At 42.2% G+C, this 13,641-nt stretch overlaps 1 protein-coding gene across 3 annotated transcripts in view; it reads left to right on the forward strand.

The window, feature by feature from the left end:
* Positions 1-6,407: 6,407 nt before the first annotated feature.
* ATP2B1 (ATPase plasma membrane Ca2+ transporting 1) overlaps positions 6,408-13,641 on the forward strand; it is a 127,156-nt gene continuing 119,922 nt past the window's right edge. Inside the window, exon 1 of one of the 3 annotated variants that reach the window (XM_032493643.1) lies at positions 6,408-6,794. The gene's annotated coding sequence lies outside the window, so the exon portion shown is untranslated. Of the gene's footprint in view, positions 6,795-6,991; positions 7,446-13,641 lie in introns of those variants that run through there. The other 2 variants (XM_032493641.1, XM_032493645.1) reach the window with 2 other exon arrangements.

The raw sequence follows: 13,641 nt of genomic DNA on the forward strand, positions 1-13,641 counted from the left end.
TTCAGTCACTTGATTATTCGTATTCTGATGACATTTTCCCACCTGTTAGGTTATGCCCTCAACTTAACTAAATGAGGTATTTTACTTGAACGACTAGTTTCAACTATGAGCCAGTGAATCCCCAATACCTATTCCTGAATAACATCTGAAGCAGATTCTGTAACTTTCTGGGAACTTTCGACTATGAAAACTTTGTAAAAAGATTTACCCTCCCCCTCACTGTCTCTGTGTACTTTTTCTCCCTCCCTCCCTCCCCTCTCAGAGTTATGACTCTTCCAGTATTAAGGACAGAGAGGATGGAGGAGGGGAAAAGGGCAAAATCTCTTTTCTTGGCTAGATTCTACTTCAAGCCCCTTTGAAAGTTGATGCCTTCAGCATGGCAGACATCCAAATAATGAATCTCTTGTAGGTATATGTGGGAACGTTTGAAGAGCCCGGCGGGGCCATTGGTAGGAACTGGTACCGATACACCACTAGCTAGAAGGCAGGATTTCTGGCTTGACACGGGGTTCAGTTCTGGCTTCCTGCCTCCCTGAGGTCTAGCCACATCTTCTATCATTAAAACTCCAAGTTTGTAGATTTATAACTTATTTCCTGGTTCACTAATCCCCTGAGCTGATATCTGCTTACTGCACCCTGGCTGTTCTACTTTTGAGTTCTCTATTTCCACTACTGCAGATTTTTTCTTTGTTTGCACTTAGCTGTATATTAATACTGTTTGCTATGTTTTTCCCAGTGTTTACACACCACACATACACCTGCATTTGGGGAATGGGGTTGCGTAATGCAGTAGATCTGAAGAAGGGTTCTAATATGTGAATTCTGAGAAATGCTCACCGAATGAGTCTGTGATATGGATGGAATTGTATCCTCCCCACCCCAAATTCATATGTTGAAGCTCTAACCCCCAATATAGACATAGGGCATTTGTGGAGGTAATTAAGGGTTAAATAAGATCATAAGGGTGGGGCCCTCATCCCACAGGACTGGGGTCATTATAAGAAGAGGAAGAGACACCAGAGATCCTTTTCCTCCATGCACGCACACAGAGGAAAGGTCATGCGAGGACAGAGCAAGAAGGTAGCTGCCTGCAAGCCAGGAAGAAAGGACTTGCCAGAAACCAACCTTTACGGCACCTTGACCTTGGACTTCTAACCTGTGAACTGGATGAATATAAACTTCTGTTCCTTAAGCCATCCAGCCTGTGGCATTTTATTACAGCAGACTAATACAGTCTGATTATCAGTGCCCATGCCCATGCCTACTGAGGAGCTCTGCACCAGACCCCCTTGAACTCTTAACAACTGTAACTACAGTGGGAAACCCCAACTCTGAGTCACCAGAGAACATTGTGTGGACCTATATTGCTATAAAATTGTACTCTAAATTTGCCTGGGCCTTGGATAACGTTTTCTTTGTTCTTGCTCATCCTTCAGTTTCTTTAATCAACCCATTCCATTCCTTACTTAGCCTCACTCCGTTTTGGCTGATGACTATAGGAACCGCTGTTATATCAGGAATATTGAGATGGCATTTTTGAGCCTATGTCATCCTTCCTCTAAACTTAAACTTTTTTTTTCCTTTTTCTTCTACATCAGAAAAGAGGTGTTTCTCTTTCTTTTCAAGGTGAATCCCCTCTGTTTTAGATCCTCCCTTCTCCTGACCTCTGCACATGCTGCCCAGCATTTTCAGCTTCCCTCCTTTGACCCCTTCCTCTCTGCCATCAAAAACGCATAAATCAAAAAATTGACTTTCAGTGACCTGGTTTTTGATGTCTGGTAAATTGGCTTTTTTCCAATACAACTGATCCTTGAACAACCCAAGTCTGGGTCCACTTGTATGTGGATTTTTTTCAGTACCATTTTTTCTGTACCATTCTCAGTTGGTTGAATCCAAGGATTCAGAACCTCTTGTGCAGAGGGAGGGCTGACTGTAAAGTTATAGGCAGATTTTCAGCTGCCAGGCGGGTGGCCACCCCTAAACCCTGTGTTGTTCAAGGGTCAATTGTATTTCTATCTGGAAGAAAAAAAATGACCCTGAAACAAGTTCCCTCAGGTCACAAGAATAAAAGAACAAGGCAGTGGATATAAATTTAGAAGTCATCATTGAAGAGGTGACATTTATTTATTCATATCAAACTAATTTAATTTTATGCACCCATTATGTGCCAGATCTTAATAGAGGTGGCATGTAATAAGTGTTAATAAATGTTTCTTTGTGTAAAAGAATAGATGAATTACTTACCTTGATGATAATGCCTCCTAAATAGATATATTTCATGTTTTCTTTCCTTAGTAAGATGAGAGGATATTTGTCAAGATCAACAAATGATTAATGAATAAATTAATGAGTAACACTATCCTTATTCTCAAGGGGCCAAAGTCATGAAAATGGGTGAACTTTATGAAAGTTAAGATAGAAAGAAATGCTCAAGTGTAAGAGCTTTATTGGAAATAGCCAAGGAAAGAGAAAGAAGAACCAGTGAAGAACACAAGAGAATATCAGGACAAAGGAGGGAAAGAGACCATGAAGTGCGTCAGTTACCTAAAGGCACCATAAAAAATGGAGCTCTTCTAGCTCCACTCTAAATGGTCCAAATCAGAAGCTCTGCTGCTGTGGCCCCAGGAGTGTGTGTTGCTAAGCTCACACTAGTAATTCTGCACATTCCTAATATCTTGAAAAACAGAGAAGTTTCAAAGGAAAGGTGGAAAAATTATATAAAAATATAAGCACTAAAAAATCTGAAAAACATGAAAGTGTACCACAAATGTGAGAAAATCCTTCTGATTTTCCTATTTTTAGCATAAAAAGATACTGACATAAGCATACACCAGGGATGGTGGAACAGAAAGCCATAAGCCTGGATTCTTGATGGCTATGTTCAGCAGCTAAATCAATCATACCATCACCTACTTCTGAACTTCTGTTATGAGAATAACTCCCTATTCATTAAAATAAAGTAAGTAGGGTAAAAATGTACATTATTGTTTACAGTGCATTTACTTTGTAATAAGGGGTAAAGAATGAATGCTTAAGAATAATAACAGTTATTGAGCATTTACTACACACCAAGTGTTCTGTTCAGAGTTTTGTATAAACAACTCACCAAAACCTCACAACAACCTCCTATTAGTGGGAAAATACATGAGTTACTCATGGAGGTGAAGGATAACAAAGGTAGTAAATATATGTTTCATAGATCATGAAAGGATAGGAAAATAGATGTGGGAAACTTGCTAATTCTCAGGTACATCTGGCATTTCTCCTGCCCATCTTTTGCATTAATTTAAATCTTATATCTGTTTTGTGGCACTAGTCAAACCCACATCCTCCTTTAGGAAATCTTCCTTAACAACATTTAAATAACATCTTTCCCTTTTTTTGATTCTCTGGAATTTAGATTTAGAGCCATGACCCTATGACCTAGATTATACAACATTTGGTGGTAGAAAAAAATGCCTTAGACCTAGAAGAGTACAGGATGTTAAATAATTCCTGTCAAATGATGACATTTAACCGTTTTACATTTTTCACCTTATAAAAATTTTCCATTATGTGACTTGAAAATTCTTATTTTAGGTTTACCTGTAATCATCTTAATTTAAGTCAGCAAATGTAGTTAATTGGTTACTAATAGATAACAGTTCTCGTGGTTTTCAGCTAAGTTATGTTTCTCTTCACATCTTTCTCTGGTGATCCAGGTTAATGGAAATTTGAGAATATACGTAACTGCTCTTTATGAAGCATTAAATATTTTTCTTCTTTTGCCTCCCTACACAAGTCAGTTCTCTTTAGCTTCCTGCAGTGATTAGAACTGACACATTCACATATGTATAAATGCATATTTTGGAAAATACGGTTTTAAAAATATTTTGCTGTTGGTATGTCTCTATTTTGTACTATTGCTAGAGGAATGTGACAGAATTCTTGAGGAAATAAAGATCCCAGTGTTTCCCTTTACACTTAATTACACTGAGAATTTTAGAAAGCTATCTCCATGAGTTATACAGGACTAGTTCATATTGAATTTATCAGCTTATCAGAAAAGATGTCAGTAGTTTAGATTTATGCCCCTAAAAGGAATATACTTTAATAGTTTGCAAAATACATTACTCTGAATACATGGCCTATCTTCAAACAATGTTAACATCCCAAAGAGTAACTTGCCATAGTATTTAAATACGTTTATAAATTTGCATTGGAACTAAAAAAGATGTTCAAAACTTATTAAAATACATTTATAAGATTAAATATTTAAAAATAAATTGAATTATTATTATTATGCAGTGATATATCACTGGATCAATTAAATCCATGGAATAAGTAAGTTCTAAGATTAAAAGGATTTGGTTTTATCATATACAGTGGCATCTTAAAATTTAAGTAGTTTCATTTTTTTAGGAAATGCTAATTAAGCAATCAAATATTTTCTTGATTTTTACAATTAAAAATATGCCATTAAGATTTCAGTGCTAAACTTCTGGGAGAAAAAAATGAGTTTCCTAATGTAATGTGTACAGTTATTTATATATTGCTTTCTATTTGAAGAATGAAAATATAAAAATCAAACTACACAGTACAATCATCTTGACTATGAGCAAAAATATCTTACTAGTATGTGACTCACATTTCATTATAATGCATATAAATATGTTCTGGGATATATGTGTATATAATCTACATAAATAAAAACTCTATTGAAATCATGTTCTGAAATGAAGATGCTGAGTAATTTTTCATGACCACAACACTTTAAGAGAGTATACTTTATTATTTGGAACTTCAATAAACCCACAAAGTGAACAGATTCTAGTTTAATCTATTATCCATTTTGCTAGTGCACTATAGCAATGAGTCATATATTACTTTAATGTCAAATTCTTGATTAAAGTAGAATACATAATTCAATTTTCTACTGCGACTTCCTTGGAGGAAAAGTTGGACGAGAGCCAGTGATTCTTAAATGTCTCTAAGCCGTTTCGAAAAGTTAATCTGTTCCTCTATTAAGAAGTTTTGAAATAGTGTCAGGAAGGGCTATTGTACCCACCAACCAATTTCTTAACAGTGATTAAAGAGGAAAAATGGTGCTATCTTGCCCGGTGCTAATTTTGCAGCTCAAAAGGTTGGTAGTGCTTGACCTGGTAAGACACATAAGTTGATAAATATATGTTTTTTTCAACAGGGTTAACTTTAAATTTTTTTCTTTTTAAACTTTTTACATATTTTGCTTCTAATCATTCCAAAATATTTTAATATAAACACTACCAGAGTGAACCTACATAATAAAGTCCTTCGCATCGCCTGTTTGCTTTTAGGAAGACGTTACTAACATTAATTTTTCCAGTCCTGGAGTTAAGAGAAAGGAGGAGCCTCTGCAGAGCTTATCTTTTGTTCTGATGAAGTGGTACTGAAAACACTGACAAGGTCTCTCCAAGAGCTGCGAGGGTTAGTTCAGAGATAAGACGAAGATGGAGCACGATGTCATAGGTAAGACGAATCTTTACACACGTATGTATGCGTGTGAAGGAAAAACTGTTTTGTCACTCCAGCGGTTTTTTATTAACTGCAAAGTCTATTGAAGGTTGGGGCAAAGCCGGTCACCTTTCAGCGTATCAGTCTTGGCACGTTACCCTGTGTTTCGTTTTGTTTTCATTTTCTTTTCATCCCAGGAAAGGTGCTCGTTCGAGATGCTACAAGTGAACTAAAAGAGCCAACAGCTTGGCATAGGTAGAAAAAGCAAACTCAAAACGAAAACCGGGGGACTGTGAGCGCGGATCCTGAGGGGCCTGCCTGCACCGGCCCAACGCCTGCGTTAACCCTTTAGGCGCTGCAACGGGAATCCCCGGAGTCTACAGGCCGACTAGCAGGAACAGAGATGGGGAGCCGAGGCCCGTTGGGGGTGTGGGCTGTCCTCCCCAAGGAGGCACTTCTGTCGTCCGGCGCCTGGTCAGGGCCCAGCATAGGCACCGAGTCCGTACGGAGTGGAGCAGAGATGCCGCGAGGAACCACTCAACTGTCCGCAGACGCGGGCGTCAGCTTAACCTGTCCTCGCCAGGAGTGCTCGCTCGCCGAGTCCACCCGCCCAGTTCCGGGGCTCTGGAGGGGCGCAGGCCCGGGGGTGGCTCGGACGGGGCCCCAGGTGAAGGGCGCTCGAGTTCGCCTGCGGCAGTCATCGCTCTCCAGCCTCCACAGTCGCGGGAGCCGCCCGGACCCGCACCGAAACAGCAGCTGTGACTGACGAAGTCACCGCCCGGCGCGACCGAGCCACCCCCTCCTCCCCCGCCCCCGCCCCCCCCCCGCCCCGATACGTCATGGAAACACGGACGTCAGAGCCTCTCAGCCAATCCCTGGCAGCGGCCGGAGGAAAGGGGCGAGCGGGAGGGGGCGGGGGCAGAGGCCGGCCGAGGCGTTCGGCGAAGGAAGAGAGGGAGGGGCGCGCAGAGGCGCGGGTCCCCCGCCCCTCACTCGGGCCACCCTTTCCCCACCCCGCGGCAAGTTCTAATCGCCGGGGGCGCGCTCGACAGCCGGCGGCGCGCTCGCCGGGTCCTCCCCTTAAACGTCCTCTCCGCGCCGCTCGGCTCCTAGTCTCCGTCCTAGCCGCGCTTCCTCCGCGCGCGCGTGCCTGCCCGCCCCCAGGCTCCCCGCGAGCCGCGTCACGTGATCGCGCCTAGCCAAGGCGGCAGCGGCGGCGGCGCGAGCTTCGGCGGCGGCGGCGGCAGTGGCAGTTGCTGAGCCGCCAGCGTGGAGCGGGAGGCGTGAGGGTGTGGAGAAAAGGGAGCGCCAGACCGGAACGGGTGAGAGTTCTCCTCCCCTGTCTCCCCCGGCAATCTTGCGGGCTACCCGGTGCAAACGGGGCCCCTGCCCGAAGCTTCGCGAAGCCCCCTTGTGCTCGACCGTCCGCTTCCCGAGGGCCGCGGGCCTCGCCTGGGGCGGACCGGGCTGCGGTGCTCACGAAGGGGCTGCACCCCGCCCGCTGCTGCTGTTGCGGACGGCGGCGTGAGGCCGGTGGAGCTGCCCGTGGTGAGCGCGGCGCGCCCTGTGTGCGGCTCTGCGGAGCCTAGGAGGCGGGTCCTGCGGGGACGCGGGCGGCTACTCGGCAGCTGCCGGGCTCTGGGCGGGGGCCGGGCCGGGCGCCGCCTCCTCCTCCTCCTCCGCCTCCGCCTCCGCCGCCGCCGCCGCCGCCGCCGCCGCCTCCTCGCAGTGCAGCGTGAGTAGGGAGCCCCGGCTGGTGGACGCCGAGCCTCTCGGCTCCACGGCCGCCTCATCCTCGAGGTGCAACCGAACCTCCGCGTGGCTCCCGGAGTCCTGCGAGCCTCCTTCCGACGCGCGGAGGACCGATCCCCCCTTCTCTGCGCTTCCCGCTGTCCTCACCGCCCCCTCTCCCGACCCTCCTGCAGCCTCCCCTTCTTTTCCTCCTCAGAAAATGGTTCCTGCTGCCGGGCGAGGTGAGTGGCGGCCGCCGCCCGCCCGCGGCGGGGGCGGCGGGGCAGGTCACCTGCGGGGGAGGCCGGGCGGAACACTGAGGTCGGGGCGGCGCGGCGGGGATCCTGACAGCTGGGTGCTCCGCGGACTGCGCGGATTCCGGAGAAGTTGGCGGGGGCGTTCGGGAGGCCCCTCGCAGGTGGTCTCCCGCCGTGTCTGCCCCGGGAAACCGTAAAGGTGAGCGGGTTCTTAGGCGTGCGCCCCAGCGCTGGGTCCGGCCAGTAGTCTCCGCACAGGGCCCGAGGGACGGGGCTCGGTGGTGGGACTTCGCGTCTGCACCCGCAGTTCTTTGGCTTCTCCCAGCCTCCTCGGCAGCGCCATAGCCCATCCTGCCGCCGGTCGCCCCCGCCCCGGCGCCTGGTGACCTTGAGGGCAGCGGTGCCCGGCGCTGTTTCCCCGCGCCCCGGGAGGGTCACCCCTCTAATCCCCGGCTTCGGCCCCACTGGCGCTCCGCAGGCGGAGAGTGGGGCCCGCGTTGGCCCCCGGCCCGGGCCGGTTGATTGATGCGTGTCACACCGGACGGTGATTCCCCGGGAGTTGGTGAATTGCCTCGCCTTTCTCCCGGCGTCTCCTGTCTCGCCCCCCAGGATGTTCACGGTTGCTTCCTATTCGCTTTTTTGGACTTAGTTTAAAAGAAAGGGAGGAAAAAAACCCCTGCGTTCTCCACTTCTTTTTGGGAAGGGTCAGTAAGAAAGAACCGCATTCCATTTGCGGTGTTGCGGGGTGTGCTCCCTTTATTCCTTCCTGCGGGAGAATCCGGTGGCTGAGCTAGTTAGCGACCCCTGGTCTGCGCCGCGGTCACTAGCCAGGTTGGTCTCTGTGCGCATTTCATTCACCAGTTTTCTGCGGGACTCGCAGCGCTGGGAGTGCTCGCATCCAGTGCGGTGCAGCGGTGCTTGGCGCGGAAGGAGGGGCGAGAGGTGCAGAGGGGGGTCTTTAAATCTGCGGAGGGGTCGACCAGTCTCTGCAGGCGTATTTTTGCCTTTCCTGGGGTTAGAGCGCATCAGACAGCCACCCTTCGCTATGCATAAGCTGTGCATGCTACTTTTCTGGGTTTCTTAATCATCTAATGGCTTCTGTTGGTATCGACTGCTGTTCATGATAAATTAGTTATATGGATTTTTGTTCATGTGAGTGTGGATATCTGCATATATGTGGACCGTCCGCCTTTCAACATGGAAGCCTTTGTTGTGTTTAACCTCCGCCACCAGAATAGTCTTATTTTAAAATAAAGCTCTTGTTCAACGTGGGTGTATTTTATAATAAGAAGTACTTGTAAGGATCTGCTTTGTATGAGGCTTTCTTCGGGGAGAGGGTGTGTAACCCTTTGGATAGTGGCCCACGTGAGTGAATGAAGGGCCTTCACTGCTTGCCCTCCTGCCAGCCTTCCCCAGACTCCCTGTCCTTGTGTGTGGCAGAGGCGGATTGGGGGAATTAGAGGGATTGGAGGAGAATCTGCCTTTTGTACTTCAGCGTTTCACTTGGATCTCCCTCTCCTTTTTTTTTTTTTTTCCCTTCTTTTTTGTCCTGGTGAGTTCAAATTTGAAGTAAATGAAACATTTTCCTTAAAGGGCATATTTGAAAAACGAGTATATGAAATGGGTTTGATTTGGCCGTGATTTCAGGGGGATGTTTTAGTAGTTTCTACTTTACTTTGCATGAGACAGTTAAATTACTGTAATTAAGGGTGGATCTCTCTTGATTTTGGCTTGGGTGTAACTTTGAAAAGTAACTGTTGTTTCCTACTATATAGTCTGCAAAAGTGACTCACAGTCGGGTGAGTTGAGGACAGAGCGCCACCTTTAAAATTTCGGCATTTTCTTTTATTAAAATGGTGAAAATTCAGAGTACGCCTTCTTGATTTTTGTTGCAAGTTGTCTTTACTGGCACCCCCATTTAGATGCATATGGTGAAATTGTCTTCATTTTCTTATATTCTGTAATTCCTCAGTCAGAAGGTGGGATTTCTGCATTTGTATGGGAAATCATGGTTTTTTAATGGAAGCTTGGAATTGAGAACTCTGAGATGAAGCAATAAACTAGATTTGATTTCTGCTTATAATAAAATAATGGGGGCAAAGATAGTGTGGATCTACTTAGGAAAAGAAATAAGGAAAGTAATAGCTTCATCATAAATAGATGTTTATTTAAAACTAGCCATCGCCACTAAGTTAGGGTACCTACCAGCATGATAGTGGTTTTATAAATGTTTTTAGCTTCAAGTGCTATTAGCAGATTCTAAAGTAAACATGCAAAAAATTAAGCTTGTTTGAATAAGGTATAGTAGTTCTTTTTTTGCTTTTCATCTTCCGACAGCTTTCCTTTTATGGTTTGCGAGTTTTACAATTGTTTTTAAATAATACAAATGAGGACTTCCAGCTGGAGTACTTACACTCAAAGTTGTTGAAGACCATATTGGAAAAAGTGGTTTCTGCGTATGGCTCTTCTCAAATGTATCTCATATAAAAATAAATGGAGTTTTTAATGCTTAGAAAACAAATGCTGTAGTGACAGCTGAATGGGTGAGATTTCTTTCCTTGCCCACTTGTTCTCTCCTAACCCCCTCTCCCCCATATCAAAAATTTAAGGTACACTATCTCTTTAGACACAGGGTACTTTTTGATGATTGTGACTGCAGGTGTAACATAAAGAAAAAAAGATTTAGCTTTTCAAGTAATGAATAAATTAATGTGTGGATATTACCCAAATATAGTTTTAATTACAAACCACAAGATAGTACCGTTTCTGTCTGCGTTTAAGTTTTAATTCCGCACTTGCAGTTTTTACATAGATTTTTGTGAGCATAAGCTATTGAGCTATAGATAGTTTTATTAAGCTAAAAAATCCACTTGAGATGAAAGGTGGTTTATGCTCGTCAATCTGTAGAATATGGTCCCAGGTTAAAGGACATTATTTGAGCAATTAGGTTGATGTATGCAGAGTGATTACATATCATTATGCACACTTTGATAGAATCCTTGTTTTGTGGGTTATTTTTACCAATTTCTTCCGACAGGTTAACTTTGTTTTGGATGAAACATTCTCTTGCCATGTGAATTGAATTGCTTAGGTCAACAAGTTTTAAGAGGAATGGCTAATTAAACCATTGGTGGTCGTTGGTAACAGAAAAGTGTCCCTTTATTCCTTACGTTTTTACACATGCATACAATTGAAACTGGTCATTTTCACTTTGTAAGTCTGGAATTTTGTAATGAGATCAGGAAGCAGAAACTTAAGAATTAAATTTTTGCAGCTTGGGTAAGAGTACTGCCTAGTTGAAAGGGAATAACTATTTTCTAGTAAGTATCATGATGTATAGAAGGGCACTGTGAGAGTAGCTTATTTTGGAATATATAGAATCTGAAGTAACGTTGAAGGAAAACGATACAATAGTTAAGGGAAAAATTTTCCCCCAAAACTTCAAAAGATTTATTTTTTAGCTTTTATAAATGTTTTAGGTACACACACATATATCATTGCCTTGTTAAAATTTTTTATTGTGGAAATTGTACAACATGTCAAAGTAGAGAGAATAATATACTTACCGACCAGTTTTGACAGTTAACATTTCATGGTGCATCTAATTTCATTTCTATTTTTACACAAGAAATAGGTCTGTATAAATGGGAACATAGGGCAGATAATTGAATTGAATTCCTATGTTTTATATTCGTAATTTATAGGATTTACACAATAATGTTCAGTATCTAATTGCATCCGAAAGATCAATTTTTATGTTCATTGTTTCTTTGATAGCCTGTTTTACAGCAGGCACCTAAAGACAATGTCTCTTAAATTTTAATGATAATGCCTTTGATTTAAAAAATGCTTTACAGTATTTTAGAATGTATTAAATACTATCTCATTTGATTTTCACAATAAATATTTCTGTGAAGTGAGTAAAATAGATAGCTGTGCCTTCCTTTTTCTTAGGTAGGTGAAATAATTTGTCTAGGCCCTAAGGTCGTAGAATCTGGCCAGCAGCCTGATTAGCCAGAACTGAACTCTAGGTGGCTTCTAGGTTTTGCTTCATTGCTCTTTCCATTACACATGTGTATGTAAGTATATGAAAGTTATATAAGTTTATGAAAAATAAGTTTCTGACCAGAGTAAATTTAATAGTAGAATATAAACAGTTTTGTTTGGATTTAAATTTATAAATTTAATCATTGCCTCTATTTGGTGTAATGTAAACAGTTCATACCCTGATTTTGTTAACAGCCAAGTAAATGAATTTGATCATATTTGAAATACTATATTGTTAATATGATGCATTGGATGATTTTTAAGTTAAGAATTTTATTCTGAAAGACCTGTTGGTCTTTGAAATGATTAGAGGATGTTTTAACTTGAGTTAAAAATAAAGTGGCCTATACTTAAAAGTTTCTTCTTTTAATTTCTGCTGTGATTTTTTTAATGCATTTGTTTTTCTTCCACAGCATATTTATTACCTAAGTCTTTTTGAAATATTAATTTGGTATGTAATGAAATTTAGTTTTAAAAGGTCCCAAATGAGATTTTAGTTTTCAAAATCCAAAACCTTGTTATAAATCTCACAGGGAAGGTGGTGGTTCTCCTGTATGTGTGCATGAGGACCACCTTGGGGAGTTGCTGAAAGTGCAGGTTCCCTGGCATTGCCCCTGCAAATCTGATTCAGCAGATTTGGGGTGGGGCCGAGGAGTCAGCATCTTGAGAAACACTGACCCTGAATTTATATCTAGGTTAAAATTACGTTACATGGTAAAGGTGCCTTTATAAATTGGAAGGATGACATGGATGTATTTGATTTTGAACGTGGCAGAGTTAGTGTTTTCAAGTATATGACTGTTGTAGCCAAGTTTGATTTGGGATTTGGTGATTTTTATGACAGTTGTAAAACTGGTAAATTGAAAATATTTTTGTTATCTGTGTGCAGTCTTTCAAAAGATCCATCTACAGTTATTTATTAAGTTAGTTATTAAGTGCTATGAAGTCCTAGACACAGAATGTTCTTCTCTTTTTCATGCCCCAGTGTCTACCATTTCAAAATGACTTGAACAGGGGGCTCATTAATGTAAACATAATGCATGCTGTGTCAGTACAGTACTATACATTTATACCTTAGTCTAGCGCTTATTTTTTGTAAGAAGGGAAGACTTTGGATGTTCCTTCAAATTAAAAAGACATAAATTGATGGATAAGTAGTGTACCTAATTTCAGTTAACAAGTAGTCTTTCCAAAAACAGCAGGTTTGTCCTTAATGACCTTTCAGATATAAGATAATGATATAAGACTAATCGGTAATTTACCACCTGTGCATGAAAACAGAAGTTAACTGCTATTGTATGTAAATATTAAATGACAGTTTATGTAGTTCAGTACAAATGGACTGTAGGGTCCATTTGACGTAAACTGATCTGACTTTTTTAACCATTTTATCTAGTGCTGTGTACCCCATATGGATTTCTTTCTATTTAAGAGCAGATTTAAAATGCAATTGTTTTTGCTTTACTTATGACACTGTAGTAAATAGCTTGCATCTGTTTTTAAAGTACATTTTATGATGAAATTAATTTCTAAGCAAGTCCATCTCAAGACTGTGTTGAAGTTTTTTGTTCATTTTTTCCAAAAACTTAGGCTTGTTGGTTATGCTTTAGGATATATTTAGGAATCATAAGTTATAATTTACTAATGCTTGTGGAAATCTAAATTAATAAAGATTTCTGGCAGAGAGATACAGATAAACTGTGGAAGAGACTTTTCACCATATTCTTTTAAAGCTATTTTATATATAAAAACAGGACTGGGACTGTTAATTATTCTAAACAGTATGTAGTGTTTTTAGTTACCTCTTTGGTAAGAATATTATTTGGTATTTCTAAGTACAATAACTTCCAACAATGTGGAATCTCAAAATTCAGGATACCTGTTTTGTATTAATATTAAAGTCACCTGGGCCTCTGGAGGAAAGCGTAAGGATGGTTTTGAATGGACCAGTGCTTGCTTACATTGTGAAATCTGAGATTATACCCTCTAACTGTAAACTGGTATGACTACTGTAAAGACCTGATAAATTTATGACTGAAAGTTGTATTTTCTGAAAAGTAGCTCTTAAAAAGAATTTGTTTAAAAGGTGCCTTTAAAATAACTTGATTATTAACAATGTGAATTTATGATTCAT

The sequence above is a fragment of the Camelus ferus genome, chromosome 12, assembly GCF_009834535.1.
Source record: "Camelus ferus isolate YT-003-E chromosome 12, BCGSAC_Cfer_1.0, whole genome shotgun sequence".
NCBI classification, from domain to species: Eukaryota; Metazoa; Chordata; class Mammalia; order Artiodactyla; family Camelidae; genus Camelus; species Camelus ferus.